We start from the raw sequence: 26,805 nt of genomic DNA on the forward strand, positions 1-26,805 counted from the left end.
CACAGATGTAGATATGCAGATATCTAGAGTGTGTGTGTGGAAGTGAGGAAATAGTCCAGTAGGTGACAGAATAACTATGAGTAAGTGCAGGTAAGGAATGAGTTGAGTGGGGAGTACAGGGGGCAGAATGCTGTATAATATGGGAAAGTCTGATAGATGCAGTGTAAAGTGCAGGGTGCAGAGTTTGTATGGGTGACAGTGGGAGGGGTTGGGCAGAACACTGTTCTACTGGCTGTTCCACAGCCTGGCCACCTGGGGGAAGAAGCTGTCTCGGAACCGGCTGGTTCTGGTCTTCAAGCTTCTGAGCATCCTTCCAATGACTAATCTGGCTAATATATCAGTTTAGACTGCGTCTTATCAGCCGTTTAGCTCAAATAAATGGACTATATTTAATAGCTGGGTTGGATCGAGACTGGATCACGTTCTCACCACAAGCGAACCGCTCCAGAGTTTGTTTGGAACTGGACCGAGACCACCTCCTCTAGCAGGTCTCGGTCCGGTTCTTTTGATCTGTACCCGAGTGTGATTACTGTTTTCACACCTGCTCAGTTGAACCGCACTAAAGTTACAAACAGACCAGTGTTAGTTTTAACCCCACCAAATAGTGCTGGTGTGAAAACGCCCTAAGAAAAAACTTATCTATGTATCCTTCTGTCCATCCATTCATTCACATATCGCAAGAAATAATGAGAGACGATCCAACAAACAATAATTGGAAGACTAGACTACACAAAATATTTACTACCAGCTTTGGCACACTGGACCCTGTGGCAAGTTTGACTTTACTTGCCACAGACAGTGTTACCAAGTACTGACCATGCTATTATAAAGCACAGAATTTTTGCATGCCACTGTCATCACATTGTTTACCTCTTTCTATGTAATCTTGTTTGTTTCAATTTCAATGCATTTATTTTTTTCTGTATAAAGTCATAAAGATTTGGGTACATGTGACTGAAAATCCCTCAGGGCTTCTAGGTGACAATATAAAATAAGCAGTAATACATCATAATATGCCTGTCTTGCTGAGAAGTCTTTCTGAATAGTCAAACAACAGTCTTTAAGAGGAGCTTGTTCATGAATAAAAGACGAATAGAACAAAAGACGAATAAAAGATGAATAAATTGTCTTCTTCACGCTCCATCCCATTTATGCATTTATACAACTTTACCGCATTCGTTTCTCATTAACAATGCATGTTAATGCAGGTTTAATAAAAATAGAAAGAGAAATGTACTTACTTAGAGGGAGGAAAGCATGACTGTGACTGTATATGAGATGAAACAGAATTTCATGCATTTGTGCTCACAGAGGATGTCATAGGATTCAGCTATAAAGTCTATGGGATATAGTTTTATTTGATCAGTGAATAAGCCTCAGTGGGAGATTGTCTGTAACCGCGGATTTCCCCAGTATGACGACTCTTCAGTGTCGCGCAGTGTGCACTCGTTTTTTTCTGAGCGCACACATGAAAGAAGACAAAATGACAGTCGTACATTTCTGATCTATTATTACTGAACACATGGATTCCTATTCTATTGATCCTGTTGGCGCTGCTTACGAGAGATCATCTGGTAGATTAGCAATTGGCAATTAGCAAATCCGTCAGAGTGTGAACTCCTATAATCTCTGTTTTAAGAGATTACATGTAACGCTCAGCACGGCTGATAACTGGCGTAAATTGATTTCATGATGTAAAATAAGCAACTTGGCTTGCTTTTATTTACAGCGAGGCATATTTAGTACACAAATTATTCATATATCCATATTCAGTTTGAAAGAATATGGATTTGAAGATCTATTTGATTATTATTTTGATTGCAGCAAGTTATGCATTTAGTTACATCTCAGGCAGACAGGTAAAAATTACTGGTGTGGTCTGATTAGACACTGGTTATACACTATAAAAAGGCTCTAAAACCAACTGAAGAAGTTTCTCAGGGGAATGTCTGTAAAAAATATCGCACACTTCTACTGAGTAATAAAACTCTTGCATCTGGACTGCAATTGAAAAAAACAGGAGAACCAGTGAGTTTTTTTGCTTTCTCGATCACAAAATCACATTTAGTAGCTCCTCCATTTCCACTTGGTATTGTGTTTATGTAGATCTCCATGGAAACGCATGCCCAAAGTGTTATTATGGTGTGTAGCATTAGACAATTAGCAACATTTTATTAGACGCGAGGTGACGAAACTCCGAGATGTGCGTCCGGACAGGACTAAAGTTACTGGACGACCACAGAGTTCAGCAAAAAATAATAGGTAATTCAGTCTTTAATTTTTTCCCCCTGATAAACGAATCCCATCCGGACTGCGCACGCATGGACATAGTGTTTATTCATAGCTGTGGTAATTAACGTTATCTCAAGATTCAAGATTTTATTGTCTTGTCACAGAGTACAGGTGTACATGTGAGTGAAAAACTTGGGTGCAAAAAATAATATTTACAATAAGAGTAATAAAATAAAATATAATATAAAATAAGACATTATAAACACTATACACAATACACTCAATAACAATAAACATAATAACTTACACTATAGACACATATTGCACAGAACAAATATTGCACAGATGTAGATATGCAGATATCTAGAGTGCGTGTGTGGAAGTGAGGAAATAGTCCAGTAGGTGACAGAATAACTATGAGTAAGTGCAGGTAAGGACTGCAATTGAAAAAACAGGAGAACCAGTGAGTTTTTTTGCTTTCTCACAAAATCACGTTCAGTAGCTCCTCCATTTCCACTTGGTATTGTGTTTATGTAGATCTCCATGGAAACACGTGCCCAAAGTGTTATTACGGTGCGTAGCATTAGACAATTAGCAAAATTTTATTAGACGCGAGGTGACAAAACTCCGAGATGTGCATCCGGACGGGACTAAAATTACTGGACATTCAGTCTTTAATTTTTTTCCCCCTGAGAAACTAATCCCATCCGGATACGGCTTAAGAGGCTACTTTTGCCTGCTAGCCTAATAGACATTTTGCCCTGTTGACAGACTTTGAGAGGGGGTGCATCACTGGACTGAGAGAAGCAGGATGGTCTTTTCAAAAAAATCGGCTGACATCTAGTCCGTAGTTTAACCAGCCATCATCACGTTTGTTTGCAGTAGTGTCATGAACAAGGATCCTGCACTGTTACACACTGTAAAGTATATATTTTTTTTTACAAATCCAGTTTATGTGTGGGATCTGATGACAGTCAGTATGGAGTCAGTATGGAGGCCTCATAGTAAACGCTTCAATCCTGCCTTTGTGTGGGAGTGACACCATGCTGCCCCAACTGCTGGTGTGATTGATGATCTAGGGACTCCTAGTAGTGATAAGAGGACCACTAACAGCTCAGTTATATGTGCAGAACATCCTGCTGTCTCTCATGGCAGAACTTTGACCTGATAGCATTTTTCAGCAGGATAATGTTCACCCACACACAGCAAGAGTTTACCAGGTATGTCTCCATCAGACTATAACACTTTCTTGTCCTGCCTGGTCTCCAGATTTATTTATCATCAATCCAGCATTTATGGGATCAGCTGGGACGCTGCAGCTTCAGCAACCTACGGGTGAAGAGCTACAGGATCTACAGGCCCAGCTGTAGCAACATCTGTGAGTAAATGTGCTGCAGGATGCCATATGAATCTCATCTTACATCCAGAATAAAGGCTCCAAAAGAATGCTAGAGCTTCCTTTCAGTTACAGTAGAGTTTTCCCCAATAAATATTTAGTACATAAAAACTCTCAAATACAATTTACATTTATTTAAACAAGTTAATGCTTAGTGTTGTATGATGCTGCTTCACTATAGTTACACAAAGAAAGAGATTTAGACATATTTATTGTGATTTTTTTCTTATGGATGTTTTGCCAAGTCTCAATGTACCACACTTTTTAGTCCCTGTTTGTGTTGATGACTTGCTGAAAAATTGCAATAATTTCCTGGCAGCAAATGCAGTGTAACACAAAGGGGACAGGAAATTAAATAAATGCCAATTTATACGTGCCAATCAAGTTTATTAGGGCAAATTTAACAATCATAGCCCACCGTAGAGATCAGATGCACAGGAAATCAGGTCAGCTAAGACTAATCATAATCAAGAACCAGAAACCAGCAAGCAAGGTAAAAAAAAAGTAAGAACCACAGCATTCCTCACATAATTCTGCTACAGAGCACGCAAGACAAAGCGTAACGTATTTCTACAGGCAGGACTAACGGGGCTTATTCACTACACAGTGGATTCTTTAAGAGTCTGCCAGCATAAGAATAATCTCTAAAACACATACAACATGTCCCGGTGCCCACGCCTGCTTTTCGTTGCTTGCATGACTTGTATAGTTAAATAAAGGTGCCAGAAATGGTTCATCACGTTGCTCCAGAAGAACCACTTTTGGAATTGTAATGGATGACGCTTTCTTTTTGTAAATAAGTGTGAAAAACCTTTTCAGAGACTAAACTTCCAACCACACAATGTAAAGGTTTTAGTACAAGCTCTTACCTTAGTGCAGAACCGTGTACTACATCATACTACATATGATTTAAAACATGATTTACAATTATAATCTTCAGTACTATTCAAACTAAAGTTTTGGGACACACCACTTGATCACTGAATTGCAGTGAAAGACTTTTGAAAAGGTTTTAGATGGTAAAACTCCTCTAGCTTGTCTCGATATTTTGTATTATACACTGAATTTTAAAGGGTTCTTCTTATGACTCCGCCAACAAATTGTGAAGATACGACCATTTAGATGAAGAACTGAAATGTTAATAATCTGAGATAAGTGAACTGATAGACTCTGCATGTGGAGATAATGCCGGCTGCCCTGTAGACGTTCAGCATCTGCAGGATTATATAACAGATGCTGACATTTTCTGTTTATATTGGCAGAGCTACTCACAGACCAACAGGTTGCTCTTCAGGAAACTGATTAAGCCGTCAGCGTGATTTAAATCAGACTGCGTTTACCTGAGGAGTTTGAACACACTGTCCTGATCATCTGAGCGGCTGTGTTTTTATTTCCTTACAGAAGGTGAAGAAATTTTAGTTTGAATGTGGAAGAGAGTAGGCACAACTCATATAATTTATATGATTATTTTGTTGGGATAAAAATGTTTTACAGTGATACAGAAAATGGGCAACCCTAGTCCCTGGCTATGTATATAGTAAAAAAAAAAAAAACGAGATGATTGATGTATAATTTGATGATGAAAGTTAAAAATAAAAAATATTGTTCAAAAAAATAAAATAAAAAAATGGGCAACCCTGAATTTTTTTATGATTTTACTTTTTAAACCATTGGTTGTTCGGATCAGCAATTTCAGTAAAATGAATCAATATATCAATAATTAGTAGATTCTCCTTTTGCAGAAATAACAGCCTTTAAATGCTTCCTATAGCTTCCAATGAGAGTCTGGTTTCTGATTGAAGGTATTTTGGATCATTCTTCTTTATAAATCATCTCCAGTTCAGTCAGGTTTGATTCAGGTTTCTGATCATGAACAGCTCGCTTTAAATCACACCACAGATTTTCAATAATATTCAGGTCTGGGGTCTGAGATGATCATTCCAGAATGTTGTACTTGTTCCTCTGCATGAAAAATTTAGTTGATTTTGAGCAGAGTTTAGTGTTTAGGGTCGTTGTCTTGTTGAAGTATCCAGCCCCGGCACAACTTTAACTTTCTCACAGATTCTTGAACATTGTTCTCAAGAATCTGCTGATATTGACTGGAATCCATGAGACCCCATGAGCTTTAACAAGATTCTCAGTACCTGCACTGATCACACAGCCCCACAGCATGATGAACCACCACCACATTTTACTGTGGGGCGCAGTAAAGTGTTGATCTTAGAATGCTGTGTTCTTTTTCTACCATGTATAAATAACCACCCTCCAAATAACTCTAATTTAGTTTTATCAGTCTACAGAACCTTATTCCAAAATGAAGCTGGCTTGTCCAAATGTTCTTTAGCTTTAGCATACCTCAAGCGACTCTGTTTGTGGCGTGTGCTCAGAAAAGGCTTCTTCTGCATAACTCTCCCATACAGCCTCTCCTTGTGCAAAGTGCACTGAATAGACCCCATATGCAGTAAGATGATGTTATAGGTCTTTGGAGCTGGTCTGTGAGTTGAATATGACTCTTGAAAATGATTTGGGGTGACCAAACATTTCCAAACCACTGATTTAATATCAAATTAAATGTAATGTACTTTTACTAAAGGACATATATTAATAAAATATATGATTGATATGACTGTACGGATTTAGATATGTCAAGATATGGGAGTGGCTACTCGATTTACACACTGCAATCACCTTCAAAATCATATGATGATAACCAGTGCTAAAACCCACTTAGTAACAAAAAAAATTAGTTTAAAAGTTAGCAGCTACATAATTATTACACCTATGTAGGCTATGCTACACAATGACTTACCTAAATCTTCAGAAGCCCCGCCCACCTGGGAGAGTGCTAAAGCTTATTAAATGTGAGTGGGCGTTTGTATGTCATGTTGTTTAAGATTTAGCACTGAGATGATTGATTCTAGGTATCTGTACCATTCACAACCACACCAAACGCCTGTTTAAGCGCCTCCGTACTTCAGAAAAACCCAGAAAATCCCTTTATCACAGTATCTGGTGGAATATTTACCCACATTTCAATTATAACCCACATTTCAAATATAACCTGAGGTTCGGACAGGACTAAAACCTCTGAGGAAGTCTGGAAATAATTACTTTACCGCACCTCCCCATGCAAAACTAATCCCACCTGAATAGAGCTTTAGAATATAAATTCTTTGCTATTTAAAAAATAAATAAATAAGAAAACTGAGAGAGAGGATGAAAAATGTCCAGACTCTCTCAGCTCTATCAGAGTAAACACTATTAGGCTGATCACAGTCTAGCACAGCAGACCCCGGCAGACTGACGCCTCCAGCTGAATTTCTCATCCTCCACTGAAATAAAACTGCAGGAGAAGTTGAGGTAAATTCATAAATCCCAGCTTTTAGGGAGCAAAGCCACGTTTACATAAGATATGATTACTCTCCATCACGCTGCAGCTGCGGCGGTGGCAGTATTAGTTGTAGCCTCTGGCGATGAGACAGCACCAGGATCAGCCCCTACAATGTAATTGCCGCCAATTTAAATCTGAAATATTGGAAGTACATACTGCTATTATATACACCATTGATTTCATGCTGCTTAAAGGAACGCAAAAGCATGAATAAGGAGCCTAGCACTCTTCAGCCTTTCAGGTACCATATGCATGGATAAATGGTTTTGCATATTGGATAAGGTTTTAACTGATTTCAGGTAAAAACCCATCTAACAGAGAATGCTGTATAACCGTTTAGCTTTTACAACGTTTTGAAATGGTTTCAGGAAATATGTAACATTATAATATAGATTTTTTATAATAATAATAATTAATCAGGAACGTCCTTAAAATTTGGGACACAAAATGGTTTGCATCCTAAAAAATTAGAATGTTTTTCACATAATGTTCTCACCTAGGCAAATAATAACATTATGAAAATGTTAAAAGTAACTTTACCAAAACTAAAAATTTAAACATTAACATAAGTGATGTTCTAGCAGGGTTTCCAGAAACATAAAAAAAAATGTTCTATAAACATCTAGAAAACTTTACAGATTGAACGCTCTGAGACTGTTAACTCTAACATTCACAAAAATGTTCTACTAACCAAACTCCAATACCTTTTGATTAGGTGGAATGGTGGAATACTAATCCTTTGGCTGATAAAGCAGTGTCCAAAAACCTTTGGCTAAATAATGCATTGCCAATTCTTTGGCTGATAGTGTTAGATGAACTTTAAAAATCTACAAATGTTCAATATGTCACTCACAATTTATAAAAAAAAAAAAGTAGTAATATTTTAACAACTGTACAGCTGGAATAATAAGTTTGTTAAAGTGTTGCTAAATGCAAATTTATTATGCTAGCTAGGTCTTTGATGGGATAAATAAAATAATGTTGGCATAATAAACTGTAGGTGGCAGTAAAGCAGTAAGTATCCTCTCGAACCTTAAAAACATAATGAAGGAAAGAGCCCACTATTTCCTTCTGAAGTGCACTTGATTAGTTACTGAACGTTTAATTTTACACCCGGTGATGCACTAAAAGTTTATCCAGAACTCTTATACCATGCTGCAGTGTTCTTTATTGCCTTTTACCTGAAAAATAATTCAGTGTGTAAAAGCCATTTATCTTATATAATGGTCACATAGGGAGTAGAGAGGAGGGAGCATGTACTGTGCTCCAGTAAGCAAGAGCCACATAGCTGGTTTTAACACGGTAAACACACAGGATACAGTCTGATATACTCGCCGCTGAACAGCAAAAGAGCAAGCAAGCTACAGTCCGATATACTCACCTCTAAATGTCAAAAAAGCTAGTGCTTAGCGCGATTAGCATCTAATGCTAATACTGCTCGAGTCTCAGTACTGAAAAAACTAAACTAAAACTTCAGCGAAGTGGCTTTACCGCTCCTTAATACCTGACTGGTAAAATTCATACATAAGGTGCAGCAGAATATAAGATGCATTGTTGATTTTAGGGAAAATTAAAGGATTTTAACTGCACCTTAAGTGTGAAAAATACTGCACTATTATTTTATTGTATGTTATTTTTCTCTGATCCTCTTGGGGCGCTGTGTCTCTTGCATCAGCTAGTCTCACCTCGGTTATCTGAGAGCACTGCTGGAGAGAGGTGGGTAAAACTCCTTTGTCTTTAGGTTAAAAGAGTATTTAAAATGTTAAATATGTTTTTAAAAAGTGTTAAAAACAGTAAAATGTGAATTGTAAGTCCTTGAGGTTTTATAATCTAGATGTTGTAGAGAGAAGTGGTGTGTATTTTTGCCATAATCTCCAAGTATAAGTGTGAGAAGTGTTAGCTAGCTACAGCTAGCTGCCAGTGCTTAGTGCAGTACTAACCCTCCCTCCATTTTATGTGATTTTGTGCAGGCAGACACCAGGCTGGATGCTATTTCTCACTGATTTCTGTCTTATACATGCAGGTATGTTTTTTTATTGCTTCAGTAGCTACATGGATTCAGCTCTTTCTTTTACTCTTTCAAAAATACATTAAAAAAGTTGGTGTTAAAAAGAGAATTCATTTAAGACATATATAGGATAAAATTTATAAAGATGAATATTGAACATTTACAATTGTAATTTTCTTTCTGTCTCAGGATTCTGTTTTACTGTGTCTATGAAGTAAATATCATAATTGTATTATAAGTAGTAATTTCTATACTACAATATTTTATATATACTGTGAATTAAATTATTGTTTTTTTTCTACTGACCATGTCTGTCATTTTTTGTATTTTCATTGTTATGTAATTATACTACAGTTTGATTGTTAAACTGTCTTAAATAATATGCTCTATATTGAGTTAGCTGAGAGCACTGCAGGCAGTTATGAGGCTGAATAATATATAATAATATATAATAAATAATATTAGCTGCTCTGTGGTGGTCTATGCTGTGGGGTCCTCATGTGAGTATTAAAGAACATGATGAAAGGAGAATAATAATAAAGTATACAGAGAAACAGATATAGGATTACGGTCAGTGGATCAGTGGAGCTGAAAACATGCACAATGGGTGTAGAAACAAGGAGTTTACAGTGTATAAAACAATTGAGAGTAATTTAAATTTTTTTTTTTCCACAAAGCAAAATTAGTAACTGTGTGTGTAGCGCATTTATCCAGCGTTATATAACACTATTACGGTTTACATTTTTATAGCTGAATTCAACCCGGATGCAGAGTATATTGGATGGGCCTGTTCCTGTTCGTGACCTCATCGTGAATGAAGATGGAAAGCACCACTAGGCGGCGCTGTGACGAGAGGTAGCGCTGGCTGAACTTGCCCTCTCACACCTTACAGAAATAACACATCTGAAGATAGTGACCACAAAAAGACAAGAAAGAAAACTAAACTCAACGCTGCACATCATCTTAAAGGTAAATTATGACTGCAGCTGTTTGAAGGAGGTGGTGGTAATATTGTTACAGCTTTGTGTTGAGTTATTTTGAGGGCACAGCAAATTTCCCCTGTTAGACAAACTATCTAATAGTAAAACATGGGAAAAAAAAAATTAACAACAAAATACTTATATATGCAGAAACCTGAAAAAAAAAATAAATAAATAATGGGATTGAGGTGGTTGGTATGTCAACCAGAAACACCACTCTCCTCTTGACTGCAGCAAAAGAGCTCATCATTCTACACAATGTGTGGAACTGTTATATTGATAAACTTATTAAACACGTTCCTGTTATCATTAATATCTCCTATGAGAGAGGTGAGATCTGTTCAATCAACAGCCCAGCTTTTACAGACGCAAAAATCCATAGAAATGTCTGAAAACCTGCACCAAGTTCTAATCCTTAGAAAAGACCGGCTACCCACTGTCGGCAGGGTCTCCATCCTTGTGGGAGCAACCATCAACAAAATAATCAAAAGCTTCAAATTGCATGTTGGAATGTATAAATACTTCTAAACTCCACCACAGAGAAGAGGAGGACTACCCTGCTTAGCAGGGAGCTTGAAGCCTTTGGGGTTGCAACTGCTTCGTCAGCTGTGCAACGAATATACCCTGACAGTCACCCACAATTTTTTTTAACACTCCTCACCACCATTTCTTTTCATGAAAACTTCTACGATCTGGCCACCACCACCTCCTGGACTACATACTCCATCCATCGCTCTAGGCAGAGGACAGCTCCCAAGTTTAGCAGAAAGTTGGATGTTGACAAGCTGTGAGAAATCAGCATCCAGCATTTACTTACAGTGACAAAATGCCAAAACGGAGACATATCCTCACTTTCTTAAAATATCCAGATTCATTTGGACGGGGCCTCAGAGAGGTGCACGAGGAAAAGTTAAGATTCATCAACTGGCTGCAGCACCTGCCTCTGTAAAGGTAATAATGTAAAACGTCAAGTAATATACAATTATGACTTTTACAAACAACATACTTAAAGCATTTTAAGACTTTACTGAGGCTCAGGAAAGCTGAGACTGCACTGACAGGTGTGAGACACTACAACCACTATAACTATTAAGTGAGGCTGTGTAAATAACACAGATAACATTTATTACATCTGGTAATTTATTCCAAATATTACAGTAACACAATAACATGTGTTGTGTCTTCTTGTCTCTTGTGGACTCCTCTTTGGGTGATCTTGGAAGGCTGTTGTTTCTTGAAATAAAACTCAGTGCACACTGCCCTCTTAACTGGAATAAAATATTTATTTCAATCAGAAGCAAAGTGTGGGAGAGAGCATGTCAATTCTCGGTGTCCCAGGTTTTCTCTCTCTCCCAGTCTTGTGGTCTAAACCGTTTAAATAGTCCCTCACAGTCACTCCTATAGCTCTCATACCTAAAGAATTCCAACCACCCTATTTACAGCTTTACCATATATGTAAATATGACCTTTTGAGAAGCGGCATGTTGTTTACCTGAAACCACATGTGACATGCCAATCATGTATAGAAATGGACTTCTCAGAAATAGTTTAGCTGGACACATGAACTTATCTGGGCTAAAGGCCTCTCAAACAAGAAGTGACAAACATCCATAGTACAGAATACACCTCACATGTAAAACAGGAGTCATCAGTTCCTGTTTCCCTGAGCATAAACACACTTTCGAGTGTGATACTCTGAAATAAACATAAGTTATTTCGAGTAGGTGTTACTGCAGAAAAATCAATAGTGCACAATCTTGTATTATAGCATGGAAATCAGTAGCTGTGCTGGAAACTCCAGTGACGCCTATCACTGGAATGGACTACCTGACTTAGTTTTAAAATAATTTTAATTAAATTATTTTTTTCAACACCTAAATTAGTAACTGTATGTGTGTATTAATTTTTTCCAGGCTTATTTAACACTATGACGGTTTACATTTTTATTGCTGAATTCAAACCAGGTGCACTTTAGAGGGGATGGGCCTGTTCCTGTCCGTAACATCATTGTGGATGAAGATAGAAAGCACCACGAGGCAACGCTGTACCTCGAGAGGTAGCGCAAACACCATCTTGAAGATAAGTTATAATGGCAACTGTTATTTTAAAGACACATATAATTTCTACTGTTATACAAGCTATCATATCATTTATCCTGTTAATCCTGCTTAAAGGAGATGAAATGGAAATGGTGTGAAATGGACTTTTTGTGTAGTTGATAAAATGTATTATTGTTGAATAGTTTACTATCACACCTTAGCCTGTCTGTCTTGTGTTTTTCACTCTTTTGGTTTCGTGTGCTCCTGTCCTGTGTTCCCAGCCATGCGCTCTTTAAGCACATTGCCTTGCCATTATCCTGTCTCTGCCCTAGCTCTGCCTGTCTTATTTCTAACCACGCCCACAAGTTACTTCTCTAGGTGTTCTTTTTCTGTGCCAGAATATAGATACCCCACGTGTTCCTTTGTTCTCTGTCGTGCTTTTTGTGTTTGACTATCTGTCTCTTGGTGAGCTTTAGCCTCTGCATTTTGATTCTGTCCTAGTATACCCAGTCTTTTTGTGATTTCTGTTTGTTTGATCTTCAGTTCTGTTGTTTTGTGTAAGTTTAGTTTCTGGTTTGTTTTCTTTAGTTTATGTTGCTTTGTTTGCTTATTTTGCTTGTTTTCTTATTAGTCCTTTGTTTTATAGACTTTGTTTATGTTTATATACACATTGTATAAACAGTGTTTTTAATAAGCTAAAGTCCATATAGACTATGTTTAAAATAAACTATGTGAAGGTAATGTGCATATAAACAGTGTTTATAATAAATTACCTGAAGGTACTGTGTGTATAAACTGCCTCGTTTTAAATGTCAGAGCTCTCAAAATTTTACTGGAGCTACTTTGAGTTTGTTAATGGTGTAAAAATAGTGATTTCTTTAAATGGGTAACAACATTGTAAGCCTATTGGAAGCTTCAGCTTAAAGCTCTGTATCTTGGAATGCTGGTAGAAAATGGAGGTGGGCTGTTTAACAAAGTTTGTATTTATTACTGAGTTTCATTACAACTGAAGTCCATTTCAGACTGGAGTTCTCCCTAAACAACCATTCTGCATTTGATTCTGAAACTGGAATTTTTTGGTGTTCTGTATTTTATATTCTGATGTTCTCTTGTAATTAAGTTGGCTTGGAAAATCATTAATTCCATCATTCCATTTAGCCAATTGGAGTACTACATGTCATACTGTTCACAAACAGTATTTAATTTTATTTTAAACATACAAGAAACATCCTACATATGCATATAAGAGCATGTTCATATAGACAAACATATTAGCATCTTATATATTACTGAATAAATATTTTTTTGTATCAAAGCCTTTTGGGATTAAATTTTGTCCCAGTTTCATGAAATATGCTTATTAAACTAATAATATACTTTGTTATATAATATGTATTTTAAAACATGTATGTGTGTGTGTGTGTGTGTGTGTGTGTTTTGTAAAGAAAGTGATTTGTCACAGTCCTTCATAACAGTGGTTGCTAGGCAGCTTTTAAAGTTGCCGTTACAGGGTGCATGCTTATTTGGCTATTGAGTTGTTTATTGAGTTCAGAAATATTTGACTAAATGGTCGCATGCAAATACTTTTGAGTGATAAAGCAGTATCCAAAAGCCTTTGGGTACATGGTTGCCATGGAAACCCAGGTAATTGCTAAGTGGGTGATGTGCTGTTGCTATGGCTTGCAAAGTGGTTGTTTAGGTGTTGATAAGTTGTTGCTATGGAATTCCAGGTGCTTGTTAAGTTTGTGGTGAGCTATTGCTAGGTGGTTGCTATCATGTCTGTGGTCATTGCTAAGGTGTTGCTAGGCAATTGCTAAAGTGTTGTTAAATGGTTGCTAGATGGTTTCTATCACATCTGTGGTGGTTGCTAATGTGCTGCTAGACACTTGCTAACATATTTCAGGTGGTTAATAAGGTGTTGCTAGGCTGTTGCAAAGGTATTCCAAGAGGTTGCTAAGGTGTTGCAAATTGCTTGCTAGACAGTTGCTATTATATCCAAAGTCGTTGCTGAAGTGTTGTAAGGTGGTTGCTATTATATCTGTGATGGTTGCTAAGGTGTTCCTAGGCAGTTGCTAACTTAATATAGCAACCACCAAGCAACAGCTGCGGTCCAATCTGAAGGGAGCTGCCTAGGTAGTCATTGCCTTCAAAGGCAGCTCCCTCATTCGGCAGCATTTTAACCAATAAGGCACCTTATGCGGCAGCGCGTTCGGGACACCCTTCAGAGTCAGCATACGTCATCACGTCCAGTGCGCTGCGCTCGTGGGCTCCGTTTACTCAGCGCGCTCACTCAAGTTAGCCACTTAGCTTACCTCAGTTTGTACCAGTGATTTACCTCAGAGCAGAATGGAGCCTCCAGTGGCAGCAGGTATTAATTTTGCTTTAGCACTTCTGTGGGAATTGTTGTGTGAAGAGGAGCGATTCGCTCTACGGAGTAGGCGTGTCCGGCGCTATGTACTCGCCCATATATTACAGGTAATATTAAAATATAAATATTCATGAATTATTTTAATGTAAATTATACAATTTCCTCTCTAATATTACTTTACACTCAAGGGTAGGACCAGTTTATTATATGCTTTGTAGAAATGTATGAGAAATGCAACCACAATACAAAATAACAATAATTAGTTTAATAATATAATAATTAGTCTATGAATAAACCATCAGCCATTAAATTAACCTTGATGTTACTAAGTTTTACGCAATACAATCATACACACTCAGCTAATTATTTTTATTTGGTTAATTTGACACTTTAGTTGCATAAGACACACAAACCTGCTTCAGAAATTTTATTTAAATAAAAATGTGAAATTGACTTGCTCATACCTACTAGCTCTAATGTGATAGTGACAAAAAACGACAACAAGCACATATTAACTTTTTTTATTTTAAAACTATTAAAACAAAAACAGAACTAAATAGCAATACTAATTTAGCTTTCACTGAAACAATACTTACCTGAAAATTACAAATTATATGCAAATTATATTAATACATTTATACCATGCCCAGTCATGTTATAAACATAATTTTAACTTTACTTCTCCACCCCAGAATGAATACCAAGGAACTCGCTACTGCTCCGTGAATGAGTCGATTCCTCTGCTCAACCTCTATTTTCACACTGAGGAAGACACTCAACCAGATTTTCGGTTGAAACGGGAGTCACTGGCCATTTTGCTCAGAATGCTCTCTCAGGAACGCCATCATGGGTGGGGACCCACAATTGAAGTGCTGGTATTTCTGTTTTGGCTTGCAAGTGGAGCTTCATATCGGGTGGTGTCCAGGGCATTCAGCATCCCCAAGACCACTGTCTGCAGAATTGTCCACCGAGTCTCAGAGGAGCTGATGGGCATCTTGAGCAGGGTCATCTGTGTGCCAGCAACTGCAGAAGAGCAGCAAGAAATTGGACAGGGCTTTGAAAGGCTCTCTCAAAATCCTGCCTTGAGAAAATCAAGGGGAGCTATAGATGGGTGCCACATACGTATTAAAGCCCCGGAGGAGCCAGACACTGGATGCTACCGAAATCGGAAACTTTTTACATTCATCCATCTCCAGGCTGTGTGTGACCACCGGGCCAGATTCCTTGATGTGTACATTGGATTTCCTGGTTCTGTACACGACTCTAGGGTCTTGAAACACAGCCCCCTTTATCGCACTGCGGTCTACCCTCCGACTGGCACTTTCCTGCTGGGAGATGGGGGGTATCCATGTCTTCAGAGGCCCCTGGCTCTCATCACACCATATAAGCGGCCACTGAGGGATGAAAGACAGAGGGTGTTTAACAGGTACCACTCAAAAGCACGTTCTGTGATCGAAAGAGCTTTTGGAATCATGAAGACTCGGTGGCGTTCCATTTTCCTGAAGGCCCTAGAAGTCCACCCCTCTTTTGTGCCAACAGTGGTTGCCTCCTGCGCCATTCTCCACAACATATGCCTGGGTGCTGGAGATGAACTGCCACCTGAAGAAGATTGTCGTGAAGAAGACACAGAGAGTGAAGAGGGTGTCCAAGACACATCAAATGGAAATGCTCTTCGAGAGGAGCTCTGTGCTGAGGTGTTAGCTGGTGTGCCTAGGTCTTAGTTATGTTTTGTAAAAATAAGCTCTTCATAGTTGTCTCAGTTGTCTGAGTATTTATACATGATTATTCATACCATATTTATTCAAATGTTTTATTCAAATGTACCCAGTGTTTACTGATCTGTTTAAACATTTCGTTCCTGTTCCCCACATCCTTCTGAATAACTTGTTTACACATAATCTAGCGTTCTTCAACTGTTTACTGAGCAACTGAGAAGCAAGTGTTGTGTTTCTATGTAATATTGCATAAGTTCAAGCAATCTCTATATCTGAATCTCTATATACCAAAGTTAAAACTACAGAGGTAAATGCATTACAATAAAGAAGTGTGCTACACTCATGATAGATTTCATTGTTTACTTTATTTTATCAATAAGTTTTTCAAACAAAGAAAAATATCTCTCTGCCCTTTCCTCAGCTGCCTTCATTCGCTTTTCCTCTCTCTCCTCCTCCTTCCTCATGTCCTCCTCTAAAAGTTCCAGCACACTTCTCTTTCTCCCTGCCTTCCCTGCTTCTGGAGGGGCCACTGCTGGAGATGAACATGGTTCACCATCATGCATTGAGGCAACTAGAACAGGAGGCACAATGGAGTGTCTCCGTCCTAAAGCCTCATCCATGATGGTGAACCACGGCCATGATGCAGCAGTGGCCTCCCCATTTTCAGTGCCACTCCCTGTTGGTGGGCACTTCAGCTCCTAAAACAGATAAGTGGAATGTTTTTCCACAAAGGTGTAGTTGTTTGTCAATTCATTAGTTGCAGTCAAGAAAACTAAACACGAATATAGTTTTTGCTTACTTTGTATTTTTTTTTTGAGGTTATCCCACTTTTTTCTGGCCTGCTGAGGGGCCACTTTGCCCTCCAGGCCGAGTTTTTGCAGCACAGTCCTGAGGGAGAGGGAGGGAGGGAGGGAGGGAGAGATAGAGAGAGAGAGAGAGAGAGAGAGAGAGAGAGAGAGAGAGAGACTTTATTATACTTAAAGATAAAAACTAACTTATAGCACCAGCAAACATACAAGTAAAATCAAATATTCACAACGAAATAAGGTCAGGTAATGTCACTGTTAAATATATGTTTAATACTTTACATAAGGCTACAGTAGTATAGTGAAAACCAGGAACTACCTCCATCCACTCATGGCAGAGTTTTTCTCTCCAGTGAAGAGAGCCTCTTCCTCTGCCCGAGCCTTTATAAAGGCTTCTGTACTCACTTTTGTCCCTGGGTCAAAATAACATGAATTAGTAACAGCAGTTCATGGACACTACCATCATAATTCTAATAAGACAAACATTCCCTGAGTTACAGGTTAATCTACAGTTATTCAATGTAAGAGTTAACAAATTATTTACATATTAAATCACTGAGTTACAGGTTCATCTACAGTTATTCAATCTAAGAGTTAACAAACTATTTACACTTTAAATCACTGAATTACAGGTTAATCTACAGTTATTCAATGTAATAGTTAAACTATTTAAACCACTCAGTTACAGGTTAATCTACGATTTTTTCAGTCTAAGAGTTAAACTATTTACACATCAAATCACGGTGACTTAAAACAGTTAAAGGTGTTATACTGGACGGCCGGATTATCTTAGATTCCTAGCGGGGGTTTCCTCGGCGCTCCAGCCGCGTTTGGTACGCTGCAAGTCGGCTAGATACGCGTTAGCTTACCCGGTAAATTAGCGCGATAAGCTAACGGTAGCTTCCGCCGGTCAGGTCTTACATTAAATAAAGTACAGGCGAAAACAACACTGGAAATCAACTTAAAACAGTCTAAAATATACTAGTTTGATAAACACACGCAGCCGTGAGTGGAAATACAGGAGAAAAATACTTACATTTGTAGAGAAACTCTGCCCCAGTCCCGTCTCCGTCCGCCATTTTTTCGAACTGAGCGGTGGAACTCTGAGCTGGTGAAATGCATCATGGGATTGCCTTCGCCGTGAAGGATACATCTCACGCTGCCTTCAGAATCGGGGTAAAATAAGGCAGCTGCCCAGGTAGGCAGCACATGCTACCTTCCGAATGGGACAGTCCTTTTCTCGGGAGCGCGCCTATGCTGCCTGAAAATGCCGCCTAGTTGGGCAGCTCCCTTCAGATTGGACCGCAGCTAACATCTTTGCAACAAACTAATCTATACTATAGCAACAACTTTACAACTACCTAGCAAAACCTTATGAACCACCAGGCAACACCTTAGCAACCACCTAGCAACCTCTTCACAACCAACATCTATACCATAGCAACACATTAACAACCAATGCACCAACCAAAACCTATACCATAGCGACAAATTTGCCTGACCAACCAAACACTATTTTATATCAAAACCTTAACAACCACTTAGCAACCTTTTGCATCCAACTCCTATACCATAGCAACACTGCCTTAGTAACCAACACCTATGTCACAGCAACACTGGTGTGCTGTAAGCACAGTTTCTGCAGCAGCTGTGCTCTTTAGTTTCCACTGAGGGATGAATTCAGCACACAGCAACAGCAGCACCTCAGTCTATTGTTAGCAGACTGCCTGACATTTCACAGTATTTACATTTTAACTCTATAGAAGTTCTCTTTTGGATAAAATATATTTAACATTTATATTTAACAAAATCCCAAACCAGACTGCTGGGGCTTCTGAGAAGAATCGCAGGCCTATTCAGATGTTGGAAACTGTCACAGTTTTCTCTACAGGCACAATGGCCCTTTAGTGCCCATAATTAGATAACCAGGCTCTTTTATGATGTTGCCAAATCTTAAATGCATTTACAGGAGTTTCCCTTTCAAAGCAAATACTGAGGGGATAATGAGGTACCAGCCCAGTTTAGCAGAGCTGAGATTCTATACTGTTTATAAAACAAATCTCTGAGTGATACTCACCACAGTGTATTTTTAAATATTTAAAATTACTTCAAAATTGAAGCAAAAAAAAGTATTTTTTTAACGAAAGAGTGAGCACAGATCTGTTTTGGCAAGAACTTGGCGAAATTATATGTATCATGATACAGGAGTTATGCTATAACAATATATTGTGAAAATGTTAGCAAGGCAATGTATTGCAACTGTTCAAATTCAAATTTAGAAAAATAACGTTCAGAATATAAAAACATCCTATCCTTTCCTAATAATAAAATCTAATTAAAATAAAGTAAAAAATTGTATTCAATTAGAACAGTGGGATTTAATAACAGTGCACAACACTGCTGTCTATCGACAGGGTTTAAATCACTTCTGACACCAACATTTACATGCAGAAAATTAAATATCAATACTGTGGTTTTAAAAATTGACACAGTATTATTAAACGCAATGGGTTTTGCTCCCTTTTTTCATGAGCTGAACTCAAAGATCTAAGGCACATAAGGCCTTTTTCTCTTGTTCACAATTTGTTCACAAAGGTTTGAGGGAGCATGCAATTGGCATGCTGCCTGCAGGAATGTCCACCAGAGCTGTTGCCACGTGAATTAAATGTTAATTTCTCCACCATAAGCCGTCTCCAAAGGGGTTTAGAGAATTTGGCATCCAACCGGCCTTACAACTGCAGCCCACGTCTAATCACACCAGCCCAGGACCTACACATTCAGCATCTTCACCTACAAGATCATCTGAGACCGGGCACTCGGATAGCTGCTGTAACAATTGGTTTGCATAAGCAAATTTCTGCACAAACTGTGAGGAACCGTCTCAGGGAAACTCACCTGCATGCTCGTTGTCGGGGGCTCCACCTGACTGCAGTTTGTTGTCGTAACCGTCTTGAGTGTGCAAATTCTCACTTTCAATTGCGCCTGGCACAATGAAGAAGTTCTTTTTACGAATTAAACTTGTGACTGCATGTATGGAGTCGTATGGGTGAGTGGTTTGCTGATGTCAGTGAATCGAGTGGCTCATGGTGGCAGCGGTGTTTGGTATGGGTAGGCATATGTTATGGACAACGAACACAGCTGCAGTTTTTGGATGGAATTTTATGTGCACAGAGATACCGTGACGAGATCCTGAGGCCCATTTTTGTGCCATTCATCCATGACCATAAACTCACAATGTAGCATGATAATGCACAACCCCATGTTGCAAGGATCTGCACCCAGTTCTTTTTACTCACCAGACATGTCACCTTATTAAGCATGTTTGAGATGCTCTGGATCTGCGTATATGACAGCGTTTTCTAGTTTCTGCCAATATCCAGCAACTTCACACAGCCACTGAAGAGGAGTGGCCAACATTCCACAGACCATAATCAACAAACCTGATCAACTCTATGCATAGGCGATCTGTTGCATTGCGAGAGGCAAGTGGTGGTCACGCCAGATACTTACTGACTGGTTTTCTGAACCCCCAGATTCTCACAATACTTTAAAACTGCACATTTTAAAGTGGAATTTTATTGTGGCAAGCCTGAGGAAAACCTATGTGAAAGGGTAGACAGCGAGTGGGTACACAATGACAGGATAGACGGGGAGAGGGTAGGGAAAAACAGGGTGCACAACAATAGGGTAGACAGCGAGAGGGTAGACAGAAACAGGGTACACAACTAGAGGGTACACAATGACGGTAGAAAGAAACAGGTTAGACAGGGGGAGAAAAGACAAGAACAGGGAAGACAGCGAGAGGGTAGACAGGGGGAGGAAAGACAAGGACAGGGTAGACAGGGGGAGGATAGACAAGGACAGGGTAGACAGGGGGAGAAAAGACAAGAACAGGGTAGACAGGGGGAGAAAAGACAAGGACAGGGAAGACAGGGGGAGAAAAGACAAGGACAGGGAAGACAGGGGGAGGAAAGACAGGGGAGGAAAGACAAGGACAGGGTAGAGCGGGGGAGGAAAGACAAGGACAGGGTAGACAGGGGGAGGAAAGACAAGGACAGGGTAGACAGGGGGAGGAAAGACAAGGACAGGGTAGACAGGGGGAGAAAAGACAAGAACAGGGAAGACAGCGAGAGGGTAGACAGGGGGAGGAAAGACAGCGAGAGGGTAGACAAGGACAGGGAAGACAGCGAGAGGGTAGACAGGGGGAGGAAAGACAAGGACAGGGAAGACAGCGAGAGGGTAGACAGGGGGAGGAAAGACAAGGACAGGGAAGACAGCGAGAGGGTAGACAGGGGGAGGAAAGACAAGGACAGGGAAGACAGCGAGAGGGTAGACAGGGGGAGGAAAGACAAGGACAGGGAAGACAGCGAGAGGGTAGACAGGGGGAGGAAAGACAGGGGGAGGAAAGACAAGGACAGGGTAGACAGCGAGAGGGTAGACAGGGGGAGGAAAGACAAGGACAGGGTAGACAGCGAGAGGGTAGACAGGGGGAGGAAAGACAAGGACAGGGTAGACAGCGAGAGGGTAGACAGGGAAATCATTCAACTTATCCCCACACACCAATTATAACTGTAATAAATCTATAAAAGGTTGATCATTGTGAAGGTTCACATTTTTCCAAATGTGTACATTGAAAAATGTATTGCTACACAGTTTTTATGTGAAATTTATTTATACTATATATAAACTATTCTGAGACACCAAAGGCATTTTACACTGACCCAGGGGCAGCTTGTCGAACCTGCCCATTAAACCCAGAACTCTATAATCAGTAACCTGGTGCTCTAACCACTGAGCCACTACTGTCCTGCTACAGGGACTTAGAGCAGTGCGCGGAATACAGTATTACAGTACTTCATTTTATCAATTCTTCTGAACAATCAGGACTTCATTTACAATTTTAAAATGCTGGTGCTAAGACCCGGCTAATGCTAATTCATGTCTGAACCTTATAAAGAATTTAAGTATTGCTGAATAAATGAGAGCGCTGGTGTCAAGTGGAATCTAAAGGCTGTAGAGATAACAAACTTGAAGAAATGGAACTTCATTGAGGATATTGGGCCCAGATGACTTTATTGGACTATCAGAGCCAGCAATGGTTATCTCTGAAGAAGCTTCCTCCAGGGCGGTCATGAGAAGAAGTCCCCTCTGATTGAGATATAAGCTCTGTTGCCAGAGGGCTGCATATCCATGTTTTATCACTTATCCAGCACAGGCCTTGATCCTTCTGAATGGCTCTGTCTTTATCCACTGACTTCTGTCACACTGCTCTTCTCCCTCTCAAATATCTATTTATGTCTATTTTCTTGGAGATGCCAGAGTTCTGCGCAGATCCCGGGATTTATATGTGACTGTAAAAGTATAAAAATATATTTAATTATCTACTTTCTACAGTCTTAAACAGTCCGACTCTTCAAGGGTTTCTTAAAGATAATGTTCTATATAGATTCATCAACATCTGAACACCATCAAACACCATCTGCAGCTAAAAAGCTTCGTCAGACTGAAGCAGAAACAACTTAACTTATGTAACTATATTTATTTACAAACTTTACATATATAAAGTTATATTTATAACTATATTGATAAAATCAAAAAACAATACATAGTTTCTATTTTTAAAAATAAATTATATGATATTTTAAGAGCTCTTATGATTAAAATTGTCATGCCTAGTGCTGAAAGCGCTCCTGTTTCTCCCACACACTGCCTGTGATCTCCAGTCTCCGGCCTACGATACCCAGGATGCACCACACACTGACACTCATAAGTGCTCTTCAAAGAGCACTTATTCTTCTAACATGCCTAAAAAACTACTTCTAACCTCATTTTCTTCTTCCCCTCCTTCACTCCTCTATCCCATTATTTCACTTTGACCTCCTTCAGGCCCTGTTCAAAAAAAGTTTTTAACCTTTAACTTTTATTACTTTTTGTACTTCACTATTGTCAGTCGCTTTGGACAAAAGCGTCTGCCAAATGTAATGTAATGTAATGTAATGATCACATGACACTGCACACCTCCAAGAAGCAAATCACCGGAATTATAAACACCTGCTCACTGGCCTATATAAACCCCTCATTTTAACTTCACCTGTACTGAGAATTCATGGATTATCCTCATACAACAGTTTCTCCTTACCTGTGTTTTCTCCCTGGTTGTAGACCCTGTTTTTGTATTTATCTTGTTTTTGGATTGCTCTCTGATATTGCCTCGTCTGTGTTTGACCCCTGAACTTTTAATCTTGTATGGTACGTTTTTTTCTCTCTTGCTGCTGTTCACTAGTTTTCACTCCGATCCTTCTGATGACCCATTTGTCAATAAGCCTGTTTTAATTGTATCTGCACGTCTTTACATAAATACTTGCAGTAATCAGACTATAAATAGAGTTTTAAGTCAATGTAAAATGAATTAGTTCATTTTCAAGTCTCTGTTCTCAATAATCTAATTGTGGCAGAAGAGATTATACAATTGTAAAGTAGCATGCTGTGTTATATTTTGAGGTGTGAAGTTGCATCCAGGCATTCAGTATTTCAGCATTTGTTCTATAAGACAATCCACTCATTAAATCCCATTGTTCAGCAGGCTCTGTTCAGAGCCAGAGCCAGCCTGACACTTTGTTCGTCTGTGCCCTGAGAATGGCTCTAACAAATCTTATTTGTTATTCACGAACATTCAAGTCTCACATTATGACTGAACTCCAGCACTGGAAACAAGACTGCATCACGAACAATTCATTTTCCGTGTCTGTTTAATTATATTGAACATGACTGAAGAACTATTGTCTCATACAGCAAGAAACATTTCTTACAGCAACATTACTGTTTAATATAGTTCAACCTTAATCAACTCAAGTGTATTTAGGAGCTTTAATATAATAGGTTTTTATAATGCTGCTTTCAAGTCATGTTGGAAATATTGTACTTGAAGGGATAAGTGCACATGGATATCACCACAAACTCATATTTACCACAGTAGGAAATGAGTGGCGACTTTGTAATTAGGAGCAGTGTTAATGATAAACGCTAAACAGCAACAGTCTATATTTTAAAGTTTTACTCTCATCCACCTCTGAAAAAATATACTACTGAAATTTCAAACTGGAAAATAATGTCAATCACCCAATGCTCATACTTTACTGTTTGTTCCCATATGTTTTTTTTTAACTGTAAGTCATATCGAATTATAAGGCGCACTATCAATAATTGTCTATTCTCTGGATTATAAGGATTATAAGATTACACTGTGTTCCAAATTATTATGCAAATACTATTTTCTCAGATTTTCCAAAATTACCTATATGAATTGCAGCCATTGTAATTTTCTAGTCATCGACTATTAGAGTACAATTGAAAGGTTTTTGAACAAACTGCCAATGATAACAGTATGTTTAAAAAAAAATAAAACACTCAAAATGCACTCAAAATGCATGTTCCAAATTATTATGCACAGCAGAGTTTTCAACCTTTTCATTTTTATAAAGAACAAAAAATTGGTCATTTATGAAATTATAAGCATTAGCAGGTTATTACAAACTGAAATCAAACAGTTTTCCAGTCAAAACTTTATTCTAGGAGATGTTACAATTGCACATAGGACCCCTTGTTCGAAAGGATCTTCTGAACTCTCTCGTCCATTGAATTTGTCAGATTTTGGATGGTATCTGCTTAAATTGTTTTGCATGTGCACAGAATACCCTCCCAGAGCTGTTGCTTAGATGTGAACTGCCTCCCACCATCATAGACACTCCTTTTGATGATGCTCCAGAGGTTCTCAATAGGGTTGAGGTCAGGGGAGCATGGCGGCCACACCATAAGTTTGTCCCCTTTTATGCCCATAGCAGCCAGAGATGCAGATGTGTTCTTTGCAGCATGAGACGGTGCATTATCATGCATGAAAATGATCTTGCTGCGGAATGCATGATTCTTCTTCTTGAACTATGGCAGGAAGTGCTGTTTGAGAAACTTCACATACATTATGGAGGTCATCTTTACCCCTTCAGGGATCCTAAAGGGCCCGACAATCTCTCTCCCCATGATTCCAGCCCAAAACATTACTCCACCTCCTCCTTTTTGGAGCCATAGCCTTTTTTGCATGGGGTGTCCATCAACCAGCCATCCACCACTCCATCCATCTGGACCATCGAGTGTTGCACGGCACTCATCGGTGAACAAAACAGTTTTGAAGTCAGTCTTTATGTATTGTTTGGACCACTGGAGCCATTTCTGATTGTGTGCATTGGGTAGAGGAGGTCGACAGGATGGAAGGACCCTGCATCTTGTTGTTCGGGGGATGTTGGAGGCACCAGCAGCTTCAAAAACTTGTCTGCTGCTATGACAAAGCATTTTTGCAGCTGCTCTTTTAACTTGACAGAATTGCCTGTTGGAAAGAGTCCTCAATTTTCCTTTACCAGCACGCACATGTGTGTGCTCTGAATCAGCTACATACTTCTTGATTGCGCGATGATCACAATGAAGTGTCTTGGCAATGTTGATTTTAGTCATGCCTTGACCTAAACACTCCACAATTTGTTGCTTCTCAGCAGCCAACACATCCTTTTTCTTTCCCATTTTGGCTAAAAATGTAGGCTGCTTAATAATGTGGGACAGCCTTCTTAAGTAGTCTTGCCTTTAATTGGACACACCTACCAAATAATTAGCACAGGTGTCTGCAATTGCTTTCAGTGATACAAAGAGCCCTGACACACATCACCATCGATGAGTTTAACTGACAAACAAAAAAAATCTTTCCTTATCACTCCTAAACACTTTTTGCATAATAATTTGGTACACAGTGTATAAGGCAAATTAAACAATGCTAGTAAGAATGCATACTTGAAGTGAACAGGAGTGTCGCCATGTTTCCTTTCTAATTAAGCAGGTCTCGCCACTGGGGGACACCTAGGTAAACAAAACTGTAATAAAAAAAAACGCTTTTCTTTCAAAGTTAAACAAGCACTGGATGTTAATCTACATAGATCTACACTGAAAACTATTTATTCGGGTGAGTAAAGTGCTTCCGTTTTTTCACAGAAAGCCTAGATTTTCAGTAAGGGAGAGGGCTAGCCAAGTTTGCAAAAACTTAGCCAGACGGGTTAGCAGTGCTAGCCAGTCACAGTTACCGCTAGTAAATGCCACCTGATAGCTGTACACTGAACGAACCCTGAGTGTTCCGGGAACCTAGGGTGCTATTAGTTAGCGGTTCTTCCAATGTAGCTTGTTTTAACACTGTAAACACGCAGACTACAGTCCAATATACTCACCTCTAGTTAGTGGCTAATGCTAATGTCGCTGCTCTCAGGCTCAGCACTGGAGAAACTCCTGTATAACGCTGTACCTCAGCAGAGTGTCTTTACTGCTCCTTATAACCTGACTGTTAAAATTCATACATGAGTTGCACTGTCAATTTTTGGGAAAATTAAAGGTATTTATGTGTATTTATGTTTTCTGTAACTCTAAATATATTATGTAAATATACACAGAAATATGCTCTGTAAACAGTTCACTAGTAAATGGGGGAGGAAAGCATTTTACCACTTTTTTGGCTTTTTGGTCTTAATACATTACATTACATTACTAGGTGTATGATGAGATCTCGTGGCACGAGATCTCGCGAGATTAAACCGTGACGATATTTCTGGTCAAGTTTTAACCTGTCTCGTGGGAAAAAAATAGTTTAGTGTGGACTTTTTAAGCGGGATCTGGCAACACAGCAGGAGCGCAAGTCCGGGGGGAGGATGAGATACGTTCTGTCATTACTAGCCCACAGCAAAACCAGCAAGCTGATTGGCTGTTTCTCCTGAGATAAATTTTATTTGGGGCTTTCATTTGGCGCCCCCTTTAGTGCAGCGCCTCTATGCGCTCATACCCCCT

The sequence above is a fragment of the Astyanax mexicanus genome, chromosome 18 (assembly GCF_023375975.1).
Source record: "Astyanax mexicanus isolate ESR-SI-001 chromosome 18, AstMex3_surface, whole genome shotgun sequence".
Taxonomy (NCBI): Eukaryota; Metazoa; Chordata; class Actinopteri; order Characiformes; family Acestrorhamphidae; genus Astyanax; species Astyanax mexicanus.